A 19,646-nucleotide genomic window follows, 5' to 3' on the forward strand; every position below is an offset into this window, starting at 1 on the left:
AGTTTAGCATAGCATAGTAGGAACAGCTATCCTGACTGTGTCCAAGGGGAACAAAATCTGCCGACCAACGTCTTTAAAGTGCTCTAACAGACATAACTTATATCATGTGTTTAATCAGTACAAAAACTGACGTAGAAGAACATCGGGGCGTTATGTGGTGGACGATTTCTGGGTTGGGAGCGGTTGTTAGGTGACCAGACTTCAAGAAGTTACTGGTTCTGACCATGACTGGTCATGACTGGTGCAAAATCCACAATCCTCATTTTTATACCCTGATTTTCGTATCAGTTGGACTTTATGAAACATGTTGATTGCTGAAGCATTGTGCTGGCTGCCATTTGTTACCGTAGGACAGAGGCAGGCTAGCCGTTGCCCCTGCTTCCAGCCTTACACTAAGGTAAAATAAGCTAAGATAAATTAAGCTAAGCTAAGCTAACAAGCTGCTGACATTAGTTATGTATAATGACTATATAGTCAGGAGATCGATATCAATCTCCTCATGTAACACTTGGAAAGAAAGAAAGTAAGCGTATTTCCAAAAATATCTATTCATTAAATACGTCATACAGCATAGTCTAGAATAGGCATATGAAGAGAAGGTTACACAGTCTAATCCAGAAACAACTGCTGTATGAGAAAAAAATCTGCAATGTCCTTGCCAATAAACTGCCATCGCCCACTATAATTACAGTATGCATGGGCATAACAGGATTGTTAACCCTGATGAGAGTGTCCCAGATGTTTGCTCATGGGGTCTTGTAGTGATGGAGTTAGAAATGATCATTTTGCACTTTAATGGTTGTTGTCATAAAGGCTTACAGAATTTGTGGTGCAGCTGGATACCACAAGGAATGATTAGAGATCAGGGAGTGACACTAAACTCACCAAAGTCCAAACCCAATCATATCTATGATTCTGAAAGTGTATGTTTTTTTAGATTCACCTTCAAATGAGACAGTGGTGGGTAGGTATGAGTCTATATTGAGCTGTCCAGGACTGACAATGCAAACATGATCTGGGCTCAGGGACAAGACAAGTGGCCTTTAGCCAGTGTTTTTTCTTTCCCAGTTTGACAGCCAGAAGGTGCACATTATAGCTGAAGGACAAAGGTCTCATATTGGAGACATGGAGACAAAGAGAATATTCCCTGCTGTCTCCTTGTGTCTCTGGCATTCTGCAAACATACATTTTAGATACATTTTGCACCACTGCACCAAATCACAACATGCATTAGTATGTTGTTTGTAAAATACATGGTAAGAAAATTATATATATCATATGAAATGATACAAAAAGGTCACGGTATGTCTGGGTTTTATCTAGAGAGGTATAACCCCTCACATTTGTGGAGACGAGTGTGTAATTAATTACGAATTATTAGCCATTTACCCTGCTGACTTTGATCTCTCTGTGCAAGAGCCTGACACGCAGAGCTCACAGCATGCATTTAAGATTTTCTGGTGAAAAAAAAGATGAATATTTTTTAAAATTAAAGTCTGAGCACATTGAAGCTGTTATTGTGATCTCCCAGGTTTATATGAGTTGTATTAGAGTCATGGGGGGCTGTGAAATCAATTTGTTTGCTCCGACTTTAATGAGGTCTTTAATTCCAAGGCACCTGCTGTCTTTTGTTGGTGTCAGCAAGATTGGAAAATGATTTGTTTTGGGTTTAGACATTTGGGATATCCACAACTAAAAGCCTGCTCTGTCCACGAGCATTGCACCATTTGTGGAGCTCAGAGATCACCTCCCACCTACAAAAGAAAACCAGTTAACCTTTTGAAGGCTTTGAGAAACCCTACAATTTTCACTGTGTGCCTCGTCCAAAAGAGGCTCATATGGCTGTTTATTTTTCCTCTTGACTGATGCTGCTGCCTGCTGTCAACCAGGCTCTCCAGCCCAGAGAACCGAGGGTGAAATTGAAGCTGATGTATGCAGACATGAGCCCCTAAGACGGACACAACACCTGCCTGGTAGCTCTGAGCTCGGCACCTCCCCAGCACTAACTGCCTCAGACAGCCAGCCCCACGAGATGTGTGTGTGTGTGTGTGTGTGTGCTGGAGATGATGGTTATACAGCACGAGGCCCGTTAAATGTAAAATGAAAGGAACGAACTGGGAATGTGACTCAACCAGGGAGTGGATTTCAAAGCCGACAGCTTCCACTGAAGCTTCATGACATCCATTATTTATTGAGTTCTCTTTGACACATTCAGACGCTTCTTTTACCTGCTGCTTTTAGACAGCAGAACAGAGGAGTACGCTCCTCTTTCTGAGCAAACTGATGCAATCAGCAGAGAATGTAGCACATAATAGTTACTCTCAACATGACAATATATTAAGTGTAATTTTCCCGTTTATTGTATTTAAATGGAGAAAATGAAAAAAAATTAAGATTTTGGTTTTTTACCATTATGATGCAGGTTTGTGGATAATCTACAGTAGCTGTTGTACCCTGGGGACCCTTGGCAGAAAAACTCTTTGGGGCTTCATTCATGGATTTCCATTATCGTTATGTTCCCCAGAATAATACAGATGAAGTAAATACAAAGAGCCAAGGATGAAATTTTTTCACAGCACGTGGACATATTGCAGCACTTTTCATATGAAGTTCCAAAATAAATCATTTAAATATTCATGAATTTTTAATATTCTCCCTGGACATCCCTGGACTGTCATCATACCAATGAATACGTTAGAAAACAAAGGCTGGTTCCTGCAAACAAGCTTAATTAATTTAAGCTGAATTATCTTGCCTCAAGGCTCACATGTTTCGTTTTTAGATTTTGGGACAGTTTAAGTACGCTGGCCATCAATCCTATGCACAAACTATGTAGCGGTGATGTACTACCTACACGGACAAGGTCCATGTCAGGAGGAGGCTGGGGTAGATGGATGGGTCAGCAAAACACAGGACTGTAATACGGTAGAGAAGTGTTTGATTCGCACATGGAAGTAGCAGTTTATGTTTTTTCTATTATCTATGTCCGTTCGACAAAGTTAACCACGTTGTTATTATTGTAACCATGACAACAAAGATTGTCTAATGTTGAGGAAGTACTTATTTTAACCCAAATCACAATCTTTTCCTGAGCCTATCCAAGCCATGACTGTTATTATAGTAACCATGACAACAACAGTATGCACACCGCTCTCCAAATAGTCTGTGTTTATTATTGTAACCATGGCAGCTAAGGTCTGATAAACTTGCTGCCGTTGGGATGCTTTTTCAGGAGACGCTCACATGGGTGTGTAAAAAACAACCTATATGTTGTTCAGGTCGGAGGAATTGTTGGCTGAGTGTTCGGTTGCTAGAGGGCAACTAGAAAAGTGCTAAGCAGTGTGCCAACATGTAAAACATACAGTATGTTACATTATGTAAAAAAGTTACAGGCAATGGCAGTGGCAGTGTGTGTGGCAAATGGCCTCTCTGCTCTTTTTTCCAGTGCTCTGTTTACCACATCAAATAACAATATCTCTTTTGGCTCTTGAGGGGACAGAGATCTCAGGCTGTTCAGGGCTTCATGAATATTAAACTGAGCTCCAAGCTTTCGAAGCCTATAACTGCAGATTTAAGGCACAAGGTGAGGGCTTAAAATGTGGGTGCAGCTGCTCGCACACTCAGTCATTATTGTCTTTGCAGGCTGTATTCAATCCTTTACCTAGTTCTTAGTGATTTGACTCCCTGGCATGTGATTCCTAAGGCATTGCTTCTTCTCTGACTGTCTTTGCATGGAGCAGGTACCCCCCCCCCCCCCCCCCCCCCCCAAAAGCATGGCTCGTTTGTGAGTCAAATGTTGGAAAATGTTGCCATACCCTGGTGAAGATGAGCAGGGCTTACTCTCTGTGAAAAGTGCCCCTCTTGGGAATCAAGTGGAGGAGAAAGCTGACTTGAGCAGAGTGAGCCCAAACCTCCCTCATAAGGCCGAACCTCTCTGCAGCCTCAGGAATCACTGTGCATCAAAACTACATCACAAGTACCAACAGGGAAGATGATACACCTTGATTTTGAGGACATTTAACTAAAGCATTCTTGTGCTAATCCTTCTCCTGAGTACTACTTCATATTCAACAATAACAGCATTGGTATAAAACTGTAGGATGTTCAGCAGTGAAAAATATGTATACAATGATTTTAAAAATGAAATGCAACACAGAACTTGGTGTGTGGTTGAAAAATTATCCCTCATTTACAGCTGTCAAACCAGCAGACTGGAAATGTTCAAACCCATCTTTTGTAGCACCAACTGATGCCATGTCGTTTTCCCACACAAGACCCCTCATGAACATTACACCATGACACTAGTTCTCAACAGGGGGAAAGTGTTTTCACACTCCACAGGATTCATCACTTTCCAGTCAGGCAGATCGTTGGCCAGCCTCTCTCCTCTGTCTTTACCTGTCATCTCACTGACCGTCAAGGAAAAATTATATGATGGCAAGAACCCCGCCACCATTTCCTGGTTCACTGGATAGAGCTTCGCGCTCCAGTAAATCTTTGCTGTTCATTTCTGGTACAATTTTAACCGGCTGCCGCAGAGAGGCGAAGATGTCAACCAGCATCCTGGCAGCAGCAGGTGCGCCACATTAACCACCTCTCCGTTTAACGCCTTCCCTCTGAGCCTAATGTGGCTTGACAGAAACATGCAATGAATAAAGATAGATCAGGGTGTGGTGGTGATGAGTGTGTTGTGCATCACATGTGAATGAAACAGTGCTGGATATTTAGGGAAACTAGAACCATGGTCAAATAATTCTGTTGTCTGTGTGAAGCAATTAAATAATGTGACAAATAATTATTATTAATTCGTATTAACTATTGTGTGATTACATAGATTCAAACATAATCTAAAGTTCCCCTTTACTTAATAATTGCTATATATTACCAAATGACCCAGCAGTCAATATCCTTGTGATTACATCAACGCCACCTCTGTGGACTCAGCCAGTCTTTGGGGAGCTGGACAAGCAAGATCTATTCTGGCTATTTAATGGTGAAGTGTTAATACACCCTCATTAGTGCAAGCTTTTGGCTCAGGAGGTGATGCAATCTTCTGTGCGCTCACTCTCAGCTGCCCTTGGCATTTCAACACAGTGGATACAGATTGCAGTCAACTGCTGTTTAATCTTCTACCGATTTCTGTCTGCAGGGTCGGGTTCACTTCACTTTCTTACTGGCCAGCTCAGTGACCAATGTTTTTATCAGACAAGCAAAAGTAACACATGCAGTCCCATATGTGAAGCACTATAAGCCCTCAGCCTTGTCTCAGATGTTCATTAACTCATCATCTTAACACTTATTTTAAATATATAAGTTATGTCAAGTTCTTATATTGATCAAACTTGTAAAACATGCAATGACAAAACTGGGAAAAACATGAACTGTTGTTACAAAATAATCTTAGGTTTGAAGTCAATATTGACTATTTTCCTGCAGGCACACAGCTGGACGCCAGAGTCGTCAGGTGATGCTGGGTGGCCAAAATTCAACGTCTAATGCCAGCGTCAGTTAGACAGCCGACAGTTGACGTTGATATTTTGTTGGTTGGTTAAGTTGTGTTGTTAAGTGACCAAAATCCAACATTTTCCTAATGTTTCATGCGAATGCCATCTTGACATATAAAATACCAACATAGTTTAGTCGTGAGCAAAAGCCAATGTTTGCTAAACATCACAACGTCAGTTCGTCATCGCTGGATTTTGATGCAGACCTGATTTTCATTTCCACCTCTGGATGGAGTTCAGCCGGCTGTTTCCTCCTGTTTCCGGTCTTTGTTGTAAGTAGAACAAACCAACTGCTGGATCATACCATACAAACACTATTAGTCTTCTGATCTTACTCTCAGTGAGAAAGAAAATAAGCACATTTCTGAAAAATTGTTGAAATGTTTAATATCAACAATTGTCAAGGACAAAACAGCAAAACAACATTGCGATGCTGTGTTGGCTCAGTTGTTAGTACTGTCACGTCAAGTCATTTCATAGGTTTTCCTCCCATATACAATACTTTAAAGAATTCATAATGCCCCTGAATAGTTCACAAAATACTACAATATTTTACTGTAGCAAGTTCCTCATAGGCTGTGTTTGTAGAAAAGGTAACTGGAGGACTGACATTCTTCTAAGAGAGTATTTGTTTTGGCTACAGTGGGCTGCTGGTTTTAGGATTGTTTATCTTTGTTAATTTTTGATGGAGAGTGTCTGCATTTGAAACAATCCTGGGTGCTTTCTGTCACTTGTACTTATCATGTCCCTTCATATGTCAAGAAAAAAAAATGAAACAATGGATTTCTAAAGCTACACTTGTACTTGAAATCTCCCCAGGGGATGATGTTTTTTGTCCTGCTCAGCCAGCAACTATAAAGCAGACACCTCTGCCGCAGCTTTCTGAAACATGAGAATTTTGATAACATTTTACCACACTGACTCGTTGAACTGCCTAACTATCTCCATGCATTTGCTGTATATAGAGTTCATTACCACATTTCACACTCACAGGTTTAAATCTTGTGAATTTATGCAACTGGAAATAACCCATATTCAGTATCCCTTCTTAAACGTACCCTCAAATGGCCTCGCTGCAGGATTATTAAGGGAAATCAGTCCTGGTATTTTGTTGCCATCACACATTATCAAGATGGGTATTAAAACTCAAAATTTCAAAGTGTCAACCTGCTCCAGTAAAGAGACTTGTGGTGTAGGGTGTAACGAGAAGAAAGACTGAGGTCCACCTGCCCCTGGCAAGCTCAAACATGTATTACTTTATTTGTAAGATGATGGGATTTCATCTGTGTGTAAGATCCTGCAGTATGTTTGTTCTCTGATGAGACTCCTCCTGTGTTCATCAGCATTCACAAAGAGAGAGGGAGTGAGAGGACGATTCAGGGCACATTATGCAGAGTCAATCAATTTTGCGTTTGCTTGTGTGCGCAGCTACTTAATTCCATCACTATACCCCGTTGTCATGACAACACTATTATACATTGCCAAAAGGAAATGAGAGGTTCAACACAGAGCGTTCACAGTTGCTGAAATGCATTGTGCATGTAGCTCAACAGCCTGTGAGGACAACGTGGATCATGTCAGTGTGATCAGTGGCGTGTATTTTCTGTCTTACATCAAATCTTCATCAAAACATCCCCTTGTATTTTTGGTAGCTGCATGTATATGCCTATAAACTGAAATAGTGTGCTTCTGATTTTGGAAAAACATCTGTAAATCACAATCCCAGCCTAACACAGAGAGGAGAAGAGTCTTTGATACTGTCAGCCAAATCCTCAAGTGTACAAACCCATGCACACACACACACACACACTTTTACACAAAAACGCACATTCATTGGCTCAGCATCAACCTTCTAACAGATGGGTTTTTATTACAGTTTCAAGTGCACCATTGCCAAACTCACCCAATAAACTGGCATGTGCCCCTCTGGCAAATTCATGTGTCTTATGAACAACAAGGGCTCTGGTGCAGTGTGTCAAGCTATAAAAAAACAGCTTAACAGCAGAGGCAGAGAGGAGATCGGTACGGTTTCAACTTTATAGCGATGATAAAACGCAGACACAGGCACAGGGGGTTGTTTACAGCCAAGCTGTTTTGTTCCAAGTCTAAGATTTGATGGTTTTGTGATTTTTCTCAGATATTTTACTGGCTGAGCTGCTTAGCTGACAATGCCAACGATTTTGGCCATTTCATAACCAGAATGAGGTCTGGTGTCCCCGGTTCCATGAGTAAAACTCATTCATTTCTCTCATAGACAATGTTGTGTGACTCCCAGTGGGAGCTCTTCCACAGCTTGAATTGACATGAAACTCTCCCAGTAAAATCATCAGTAAAAAAGGTTAAGAGCTGTAATGTACAAGCTGTAAATTCTTGAGTAATAAAAAAAAACTTTGAGGTAGATGTTAATTATGACTAAGATGCATTTTGGCGGGAAAAATCCAGTCACAGAGCTAAAAATTCTGCAACGTGCATCGCAAACACAGAAAACAATCTGCAGCTTAAGTCAATTCAGTCTGAAGCTGGTTCACTCACTGGAGTATATGGTGCAGTGTTAAAAGACTAATGTAAAACAGGAAAAAAAATAGTGCAGTGGGGAACTAGTCTGATAAGCTGTGATCCTCGAGTATCACTGCTGTAAGCCTGACAGCAGAGTCCTGCAGGGTTTCAATCCTGCAAACCTGCACCTGTTGTACAACTCATACCTGTTCCTGTAACGCTAATTAAACACATAGGCTGCACAGTCACAAGCTTTAAAGCTCATTCCTTTACGTAGGGCTTGCATGATGGCTGGTCTGAGGGAATCTGCAGTTTTGCATAATATACTGTCCCACTGGGATGTGCAAAGCACTCGCTCAGTTGCTGTAATGCAAAGTGACACAGAGATAACCGATGTCACGGTAATTGTCTGTGCACATATTTAAAGTGACTCCCAGCTGGTGTCAGTCAGCTGCACTGTCAGTCCTGGAATCATGATGAATTTATGGCTAAAAGGCTGTGTCGTAGCTCATGTTAAAAAAAATCAAGGTGGCTGATTTGGCTTTAGATGTTTTAAAAAACTCATTTTTGTTTTCTCATGCTCATGTTTATTTCATCTGCTGTCTGTCTTCATTTGTGCATTTTTTTATATTTTATTTCTATATATATATATATATATAGTTGTAATGTGTTTGACATTTGTGTTGATGGTTGTGGATATGTGCTATTCTTCCAGCTCATAGTCACTGCCTGTTTTCAGACTAGCAGTTTGTCCACATTGTCCCTGACTGGAGCACGATAGCTGGCATTTCTGTGGTCCTGTAAATGCTCCTTCAGAGCTTCTGTGGGTTTCGGCTCTGCTCTCCAGGTAGACAGCAGCAGACTGCTCAGTGCATTAACTGAAAAACTTAAGTTTCATTCATACTGAGCAAGAAATCATACTCATGCAGGATTACATGCACGCCTTGGGAAGATATGAATTATTCATTCTGAGATACAAGATTTGTTGGGAGCTCAGTTCATTTCATGCATACCCTGATCATAAAAGACCAAATGTATAAACTTTGAATTGATGTGGTAGAAAAACAATCCTTCAAGGACAAAAACTATCTTGTTCTTCGTTTGTCTCTGCGATGGAAGCAACTAAAAATCCATCTTAAATCTAATAAAGCTGTGTGTAATTGCAGCTTTAGCACTGTTATTATTCCTTTGACATGCCGAAGATGTTTTTTATTATTTAGCTTTAACGTTAAGCAATAAATAAGTGAAGACTTGGTGGAAAGTTTTGTGGCCCATAGAGGACTAAAACAAAGAAAGCTGTGAGACGATGAGCTGCAGGTTTTAGGCTGTGGCCAGTGTCAGAGTATAATGAAAATAAATGGTGCAATATGTGCTAAGTGGAACCGCTGGGACTCGACAGAAGGAGAACAGTGAGCAGGCGGTAAAACTTCATCATAGTGCATATAAGAAAAATGTTTTGTTGAGATTTCAGTGGGATTGTCAGAACCTAACACCAGAGTGAATACAGTATGTCTTTGTTTTCATGTGCAGGTTTAGAATTTGTACCCGTGAAGTGACCCCAAAAGATAAATAATGCATCAGGACTTGAAAGTATTAAATTCATTAGGAGAACTTTCAAAAGACTCCCTAGATGTCTCAGTATAAAGTAAACTTTGCCCAGGGGAACTTATTAGGCATATACTGAAAGCATAACTCTCACCATGTCTGACCTGAACCCTGTTTTCTTCCCATCCTCCATCATGAAACTGATTCAGAGCAAAATGTTTTTAATTTCTTCCCCAAAGCTGCTAGAGCAGTGAAGAGTAGCATGAATAGTGAAAGTTAGGCATTCATATTGAACTTATAACTATTTACATTAATGACTTTGATCACTTTTAGCAGAGATCGTAATAAAACTTCTTTGCACTTCAATGAGATTGTCTCTTCATTAGTTCTTGTACAAGAACAAAAAATAAAATTCCATGGTTTTCCTTAAAGCCACAGAAGATTCCTGTGATTTTTTTCTTTACAGTAAACATGATGACCAGAACCACAACCATGGCCAAACAACAGACGCTAATTAGTCTCAAAGCGAGACAAGCCTGAGGTAAACATGCACAAGTCTACATGAAATCTGGATGAGTTAGAAAACTGACCGCACAGAACAAATGATACTGTTATGTTCAAGGATCAATAAGTGATTATATCAGCATAAACACACTGATGATCCTATATAGGTATATTTGCTGTAAGTGAATCTCTAAAAATGAAAATGGGTAAAATGCATTTGAGTGAATTTAAAGAGTGACACATGTGAAAACAGCAGGAGCAGCACACATCTGCAATTTCATGACATACAAGCAGTTCAATGAAAAATGTGATCATTTGTTTGTGTAATATCCAAATGATTATGCTACAAAAATGGTCTATTTGTGTTATTGACATTAACAGTATGTAGACATGTGGACTTAGAGGTGCACTGGGAGAGCAGCTTTACAGATTTGCCAAGATGCATTAACTGTTCTACATTATAATCCCATCATCATGTTATGTGGCTCAGCAACGTACCTTTTGGTTTTTCTGCAGAAGCAAAATCTTTTTTGCTTGAAAGATTTGCCCCTGCTCTCCCTGTCCTCATGTGCTCAATTTATGGGCCTTATTATGCAAGAATCTTACAGCCCCTGAGTTATGGACACCTTGTCACAGTGTTTGCATTGGAAATGTGGTATAGGTGGCCATAAAAATGCCAGCGCTGTGACAACACCATTAGTACAGATGAGGGTTGAAAGGTAAAGCAGAGGCGATCATTTCAGGAGGCCTGCTGCTCAGCAGACACCCTGATTAGCTTCAGCTTCCAGGTATGTAATGACCTGCCACTGCTGCTAATCCATCGCACAGCAGAGGCAGGGCACACCCTCCTCTTCCCCTTCCTCCTCACTGACCCCAAGAAGACCTCTGTTTAGATTAAACACAGGATCGTTCAACAGGAATGAGAGGGAGGTCAGTGGTAAATTCATGAGTAACAAATGATCTCCCACATGAAAACATGTATGTGCAGTACTTTTGATGGCCGAAACAAATTTTGGTGTGATGTTTGTGTAATGTGAATACTGTAGCCGCTGCAAATGTGCAAATCCTTCAATCGAACAAGCAGCAAAATATGCTATTTCAATGGTCCATTATTTCCAAATAATAATCAATTTGTAAAATAAAAATTTATTTGTTATTGTAAACTTTATACCTAAGACATGTTGAACTATATGATTGCCTGTCGACAAATTAACATTTGCATGTTATGCTGACCCGCTGTGTGTCATAGGCATACTGAATTAATTGCAATGCAGTAATTGGAGGTGTGCTTACTGAATATTATCTCTTAGCTAAAGTTACTTCTCTCCAGGAAACCTTTACACGAAGCATTACGCTCATATTGGTACATTTTCCTATTCTGGTATTGTACGGGAGGTGCTATGAGTGATGAATGTTAAATGTAACCCTGTTTGTCTGTGACCTGTGATCCTCTCAAGCCTTAAGGCTGTTTTCCATCAGTGTTATTTCTAAATAATGAAATGCATCAAACTGTGAATTCAGGACATACTTTGCTTTTCAATACACATTTGTCACAATAACCTGATTAAAAGAACAATCCGGTTTGTCTTTAACATTAAATTTACAATAATGTTAAATGTTTGATGATAAAAATGATATTGGAATTACACAATATCTGAGGAAGAATTATCACTTAAAGGGTAAAATATCACCACAAAACATTGGCCTTTAAAAGGGCAAATGTCTTCAGAAAAGAGCAGTTGAGGGAAAGTCTGCCTGCTGGACGTTGTAATAAAACATCACTTCAAGTGGGTTCCTCGAGGGAACACCAGAGAGCTGTGGTGGAAGTGAGAAGAGAGGCCAAAGGAGGAGAGGGAAAGCACTGGAGCAGATTCCGAGATAGTCCTGCAGAATAGAGATTGATGAGGCGCTGGGGAGAGAGAGAGAGAGGAAAGCAGCTGCAGAGACAACGGTAACAAATGGTGGAGGAGTGCAAACATTGACAAACACATGAGATAGTGGAGAAACCGATCAAGCTGTGAGGTTCACTGAAGGATGCATCTCAACTGAGGAAAGTGTTCTTTTGAAGGGTGTATAGGCCGCCGAGTAGCTGGTGTATGTGAGATACTGAGAGAATGTCAGTGCACCAGGGGAAACCTCATCGTCTGTCCAATTACTGCTAGAACAAGGCTAATCACAAGATACAGTGCTGGTGTGAAATGTCTCTAGACATTTATTAAATTATATGGTGCTATAGTATGTTGTAAAAAAAATCATGTACAGTAAAATCATTGGTCCACCATGGACATTGTAGGCAATGGGACTAAAGTCACAGCTTCTTATTTCTTATTTACAGTAAATCATCAAGTAAAATCCAACAGTGATATCATTTTTTGAAACATTTTTTTTCATTTTTTAGCCTATGAATGTTGAGGTATGTTGGACCAGTGCAACATATCTCATCATTCATAGCCAAAGCTAGTTTGCAATGCAAACAAGACAGAGCAACACAAAAACATGATTTGATAAAATTACTGTAAAACTCAACAAGAAGTGGCAGAACAATGCATAATTTCTGACTGCTCCCTGTGTAAAATTTGTTTTTTCAGCTTGAGTTCTGTGGGGAAGCTCAGTTCCACATATTGATCTTCAAACAGAAAAAGTCATCTGTCCAAAGAAAGATTTACAAAAGGGCAGTGTATAGCTCCCCTGTAGACAAAACTCGAGTTGCTGACCCCAGAAACCCTTCAGGTCACTGAGCAGCACCAGTCTACAAGCTTGGCCATTCAGACATTTATGGATAAGTTTAACATTAGAAAATGTTAAACTTTGAAGTGACTTAGATTAGATTGTATTTTTAAAAATGAAGGAATACTGATCGTTTTCTAGTACATGGAGCTCCCACATTTGTCAGAGAAAACTGTGAGGAAACTGTTATTTCTCTTGAAAATTGTGAGCAAAAATAGTTGTATTAGAGCTGAATTATATCTCCTTACATTTACTTTATGCTTGTACATATTATTCTTATTCTTATTCTTTTTTGAGAATTGATTGATTTGAACTACTGTATTCTGGATCATACAAAAGTGGATGTTTTGAACTGTAATGCCAGGAAAAGTGTAACTAATTCAATTAAAAACAGCTCTTATGTGATTCACATGATTCCCTGAAATGACCCTTGTCCTGTAAGTTTCCTCTATTGTTGTGTGAACACAAGGAAACATAACACAATATATCCTCTGTGAGGCAAAGCCTGGATCTGATCTGAGCTCATGAACAGAGTGTAAAGTTTCATAAATCCCAGAGGACGACACTGTATTGAGGTCAGACAGGGTTGAGCTTCACCAGCCTTTCAGCCACTGTGACACTTCACAGGTTTGCTCATAAAAGTGTAAAGGCTTTACATTTCCCCGTGTAACACAAGCTTCCTGTGCCTATCCTCCCTCAACCTCCAGCCCCACACTGATATTTTACAGCTTTGATTATGCTCATAGTAAAAACAGAGTGATTATGAACATCCCTGACATTATAGAGGAAAGGGGAGAAAATATATAGAGAAAATATAAGCTGAGACACAAGAGAGGATGACTTCCTGTTTTTATCTCTCACCTTCATGTTTAGAAATGACAACAGACAACGACTCATTTCCAGTGTCATTTATAATGTATTGTTGCTGGGTTGATCCCATTTTGCCAACCCAGAGAGCCTAAATGTGAAGTCTTACTGTGTCTCATTGTGAACATTTATCATTTACTTTCCAGGTTTTTCACACAATAGACACAGGGTTTACAGAGAGATACACATAGTCTCCAGTGATGACACAGAGCATCTGTTTGTGATCCCTTTACAAAATGGATTTGCACAATCTTTGCCTTGCTGCCATCAGAGGAACAACAGCTTTCAGAGGACTTAGCAGAAAAGAAATGCATAGATAAGCAGAGAACGAAATGGACACAGAAACAACTATGGTAGTAGTGTCAACACAGCAATAACAAGACCAGAATTTGACAAGTGGGAGAAAAGGAGTGAGCCAGAGTGTAATTAGAATGGAGAGTTTGTCTGTCCGTGACACAGAATACAATTTTGAGATGTAAAAAAAAGAAAAATCCCTAATCACTTGGTTGCTATGAGGATCACATTCCTGCGCAGTCGTGACCATGAAAAACATGGATTAGGGGCTGAGGATCACAGTGTGATGCCTCAATTGGAATACAGTGTGTCTGTCTGCATACCAAACAGCTCATTCTGTGGCCTGGGCTCCGGTGAATTCTTGCACATAGAGACTTCAATCACAGGCTGACCTGTCGTCACTGTAGCAGCTGCTAACGTGAGAGTGTGACAACAGGAAATTATGACACTTTTCCAGGACTGACATGTAAGCGATATTAGACGGAAGTCCCAGCAACACTGAGCTTGCAGAGCAAAAATCTGTCTTGATAAGAAACAATATTTCATTTTGTGTTATTGAATCTCATCAGAAAAATGTCTTTTTTGTTTGTCTTTCAATTATCCAGAGCTGCTATCTGGACAGAAATCAGTTTCATCCAGCTGGTATTTCATAGATTATCATCCTCTGAGCTTCAGACCAGTGTGTCACATTGCCAAGCACCAAAACATTGGCCAATGCCGATATAATTGTGGAAAACTCAGTGTACAATTAAGAACAACAAAAGGTGTGTATGGAGATCATGATAATTAGTGATTAGCAGTGGTTATTGTTTCCTTCTTGGCAAAGCAGATGCACTTTAAGACTAGTGTTGCCATTACAAGCAGATAGATTTATTTTTATATGTGGTAAAAGGGATAGTCTTTTGCACACCATTCACAAATTAAATTCTGAATGCAGCATTAAAATACCCCAGGCCACTTAACATTTGCTCAGTGTATATTTGTGGTTCAATCTCAAAACATTTAAAATTACAACTGACTTATTTGCAAGTGTAAATCCACACCATGAGTTATCCAGTGTACACCCAGAGAGCAGAGCTGAAAATCTCTCACACACACACTCAGCAATCCATCAGCAGTCCTCTGATCTGCTCATTTGAGATAAAAGAAGTCAGGCCAGCTCTCCGGGGCATTAAGGAGTGCTAACACCTTCCACCTCTCAATTCCCCACCATGTAATTCCTGCTAGTGCATCTCAGAAAATACCACAGGAAAGGGCCAAATGTATTAAAGCAAACCCAAATGAACATAACTGGTGAGAACCTGTCTGAATAATGCAAACCTTGAATGTGAAATCATTAGAATATCATAGACTTAGCATATCATAGAATATCATACCCCAAACTGAAGACTATGTAAAGAAAACTAGAGAGCAAGCAAAATCAAGAGCTCCTTGACTATTTTTAATTGTGGTTAATCATAATCATTACATATAACGTTATAACATTAAACAATATATTCAACAATACATCAACAAGAAAAAACAATCAGCCTTTGAACTGCAATTTTACTGTCATTGCAATAAAACCATTGCAATAAGAAAAAAAAGATTTCAAGGTTTTTTCGGTCTGACAGCTGAAGTACAGACATAACGTGTGGAGCGTGTTCAGCATTTACTGATATATTAATATTAATTCTCTTACTCCCCGGAAATGCTGACTGAACTATCAGACTGGAAAATAGTGATTAAGCTGTTACTAAACCAAACCACAAGTCTGATCAAAATCATTATTGAAATGACATATAGCTTGATGAGTGGGTTGGCAAATCTACAAATTGACGGGTAGCTGGAGCCAGTATTTCAGTCCAAAAGCCCAACGAATTCATAGCAAACTGGGGATTTACATCTCCACAAAACTTGAGGCTCCTCGTTGGTTCATGATCAGGATTCTTCTATTTGTTTCTTTCTGTTTCCATTGGCATGATGTACAGTAAGTGGTTGCAGGGTATCAGTTTTATTTGACAGTGATGGAGATGGTAATAATGAATGCCTGAATTTACCCACTAAAGCTCCATCAATCAATATTATATCGTCCTGCTGTGAAAGCATCTAAAGGCAGAAATGACAAGTTATTGTTGCGACAGTGGAGTTTCAAGAGTCAAAGAATTCTGATAACTGCTTCATATCATGTTTGGTATCAAAATTGTGACTAAAACCTTTGTGTTAAACTTGATTTCTGTCAGATGCTTCCAACTGTATATCAATTCTTTCTGAATTAAAAAAGATACAGTTTTCTATCATCTACTATTCATGGAGTGTGACTCAACTCTTTTCAAAGGATCCTCATGACACTTCTGTTCTACAGAGGCTGCATCATGCTGACTAGCTTTGAATCTTTTTTTGTTTGCAACAGCTACAAAGTTTTCAATGAGCAGCAAACCCAAACACAAAGCTTAAGAAAGTGTCTTCAGAAAATGATATCTACTTTCACTTTCTTATTTGAACTTGGCAGCATGGCGACGGGGCTCTTTTTCATTTGCAGGTGGAGGGAACAAATCTGTCAGACAGGCAAAGCATCCCTTTTTTCAAGCATGTCTAATGTTTATGAGTCTGGACCGACAGTACCTCCCGTGGTTGTCACTCCATCCATCCACACAGCCATCAGTCGAGCAAGAATCCTGGTGCACTTCACCTTGAACGGAAACAAAGACATAACAAGAGAGAGAAGGGGGAAGAATCTTAGAAGTGAGGAGTGATTGAATCGATTAAACCGATGTGAAAATGGAGATGGTGCAATGTCATAATGATTTCGTTAGCTACTTAGTCAGTATTAATTGCTCATATTACAGATGGCAGTAGAGCTTCCTCTAAGAATGAGCCTCTTTACAGTGTCAAACTTAAAAGTACTGACAGTGCAATGCATTGCAGTCATTCAGTCTGTAGGAATGATTAATGATGAGTAATTGATCAATTATCCTCCAACCTTTGCTGAAATCAATATTGCCAATATATTGTTTCTTCTTATTCCCCTGTATGCTCATTATAACATACTTAGCCTGAATTTCTTTCACACATTGTAAGGTTATTAAGATAGCAATAACTTTGTGTATTTGAAACACCTTATCCCTCTGTAAAAGCTGGTACTGCTGTAATACCTTGTTTTTAATTTATCCTCCTACCCTAACCTAATCCACTCCTCCTCTCAACTGTACATGACTCAAGAAGCTGCAAAGCTGGAGCAAACTCACTTTCATGTAATCCTGCTCTCCTGCCCATCTCATTTCTTATCCAAATAAAATCCTAGCTGGATACTTCCAGTATTGTTTGAAATTTTTTATTTTTTTATTTTTTTGCTGGATGGCTGTTTCCCCTTTGTAGTGGTTTTCTCTAACTTTCAAAGCAAAGAAGTCCAAAAACTCAAGGACATATTATGGCCATTTTTAGTGGTAATTATTTTATTCTCGTGTCTACTAAAACAGATTTACAAAAAAGACATTATTTTTCTTAAAGAGCTCAGGGCTCTTTAAGTAGCTGACTAATCAGATCCCAGTGTGCTGATTGGTCAGCTTGCCAGCAACTACACACTCTGCCCTTGCTTTCTCACACAGCTGTAAACAAATATTTGTGGCTATTACAATGGCATTGGTTCCTCCTTAACAGTTTGAGCCAGAGTCCGATCTTGAGCAAGAAGATGAAAGACTGGAGCAGCAAAACATGTGTAACCACTGCCAAGCAGTCGGACGGAGGGAAATAGCAGAAATGTGGAGAGAATTGCTGCTAATAAAGTCACTCCACAGTCTGCAATTGACTTCAGATGACAATATTCATAACTTGGATTACTTTTATGAAAAACCCTTTTGATTTATTTATTTATTTTATCTGTGGACACTTAAGGAATATAAGTAATCTGGGAATAGACACACAATTTGACTTCACTTCACAACCGCTACAAAAGTTGGGAGTCGCCACTGCTTTGCCAGCTTGCTGGTTTATGTTGCTGGTAAATCTGAATTAATTACATGTTTGACCTTATAGTTACTGAAAAATGAAGTGAATGGTTAAATTGTGGATCATTTATCCGCGCTAAGGAGGTATGTAATGTCAATACTGACAAACATTTAAGCATTTATACCTTTGTTTGTTGCTAGGCTGCTCTTTTGCTTTGCACTAACACAATCAGGTCACTGGCGACCCACTTAAACATCACAAATCCACAAATGATAATGCAAACTTATACGGGTTGTGAACCTGAGTCTCCACTGGGTGGCATACAGTGGGAACTAGGCCACCCTTCAGAAATAACATTGAAAATCCAGCGTTGAACTGTGCATCATTTTTGAATGAGTCATCCATGAAGTGCCGACACACACTAAAATGTTTGGGACAGAAGAGGGAACCTGGTAAACATAAATTCCAGTGACTGAGTTCTTTGTGGTTCTGCTGTTGGCAAAGCATATAAAATACAAAGCAGAGGCTATTGAAAACAGTGTCTTTTCAGCATAGCCACAAAACTGGCCTTCATTTTAAGATGTTGTGTGCTGTGCTTTGTGTGGGGGTGTGCCAATGGCTTGCAGGAGGTGTCCAACTTGCAGGTGGGCGGGACTGAGGGACATATTGAAGTCAAAAGGTCTAGGAAGTTAGGCCTGGACCAAGAAGAAATTCCCTGCAAATAAGAAGTGGGTTTTGCCCTGTTACTCCCTTTGATGTGTACTTAGAGGTTTTCACATGCAGAAAAAGCGATATAACACACTATAGGAAAGGGAAAAGCATACTTGGTCCTCTTTAATGCTAAGTCTATGTTGCATTAATGTCGCTTTGTGCGGTTTTTGCTGCAGGTCCATGTGTAGCACAATTATAAAGTAGCACTGACATTATTGCAGCAACATATGAATATACGGTGGCTTTCAAAAGAACATCTATTAGCTACTAACCTACAGTGAATCACATTCAGAAGTGCATTCAGGTCTGTTCTCATCAAACAACTCTCCACCACTTGGTCCACCACTTTGGTCCAGACATAACTCAACAGCTACAGTGTGTAGGATACACTGTTCAGCGTCACAGAGCTGCTGCATAGTTGTGGACTCTTATTATTGTCTGATCCATTGTTGTCACAATCAAACACAAATTGAGGCCACAGCCTGATGATTGTAGTCAGATATATGAGCAAGGGTGGATCAGCTGTTAACAGAAGATGTAATTTAATATCAATTTTAATCATGTCATATCAACTAACCATCAAAGCAACCATTTCTCTTTGCCCAGAGCACAATGGATCCACTTTGTGTTTTGAAGATGAACTTGTGCTTGCTTCCAGCTGCAGAGGGAACAAATCTGTGCTGCACCATTTAAATTATATCTAATTGGCAGGCCGGTCAATGCCTAGGTGAAAATCCAATAAGAAATCTCATTCAGCACCTTTCTTGTACATCTTCGTTTCAATCAGCAAATGAAGTAGCCTCAATAAGATGTGATAAGACTCACACATTTTAACAAGTGCTCTCGGGCTACCTCTCTCCTCAACTGGCCTGTTCTCAGACCCATCGCCTGTCCAGCCACATCAAGTGGTGAACAGCCAGAGACCAGGGGGTTAATCAGTGTCACTAATGGAGGCTATGCTGCCTGGAGACATGGCCATTACCACTGGAAGAAGGGATCATGGGGTATGGGACTGGAATAATTTAAATCTGGTATCCTTCATTCTCCAAGGAAGTGGGATCACTAAAAGAA

This window comes from Trachinotus anak, unplaced genomic scaffold (genome assembly GCF_046630095.1).
Source record: "Trachinotus anak isolate AG129_WGS33_773 ecotype Australia unplaced genomic scaffold, CSIRO_AGI_Tana_v1 ptg000013l, whole genome shotgun sequence".
Taxonomy (NCBI): Eukaryota; Metazoa; Chordata; class Actinopteri; order Carangiformes; family Carangidae; genus Trachinotus; species Trachinotus anak.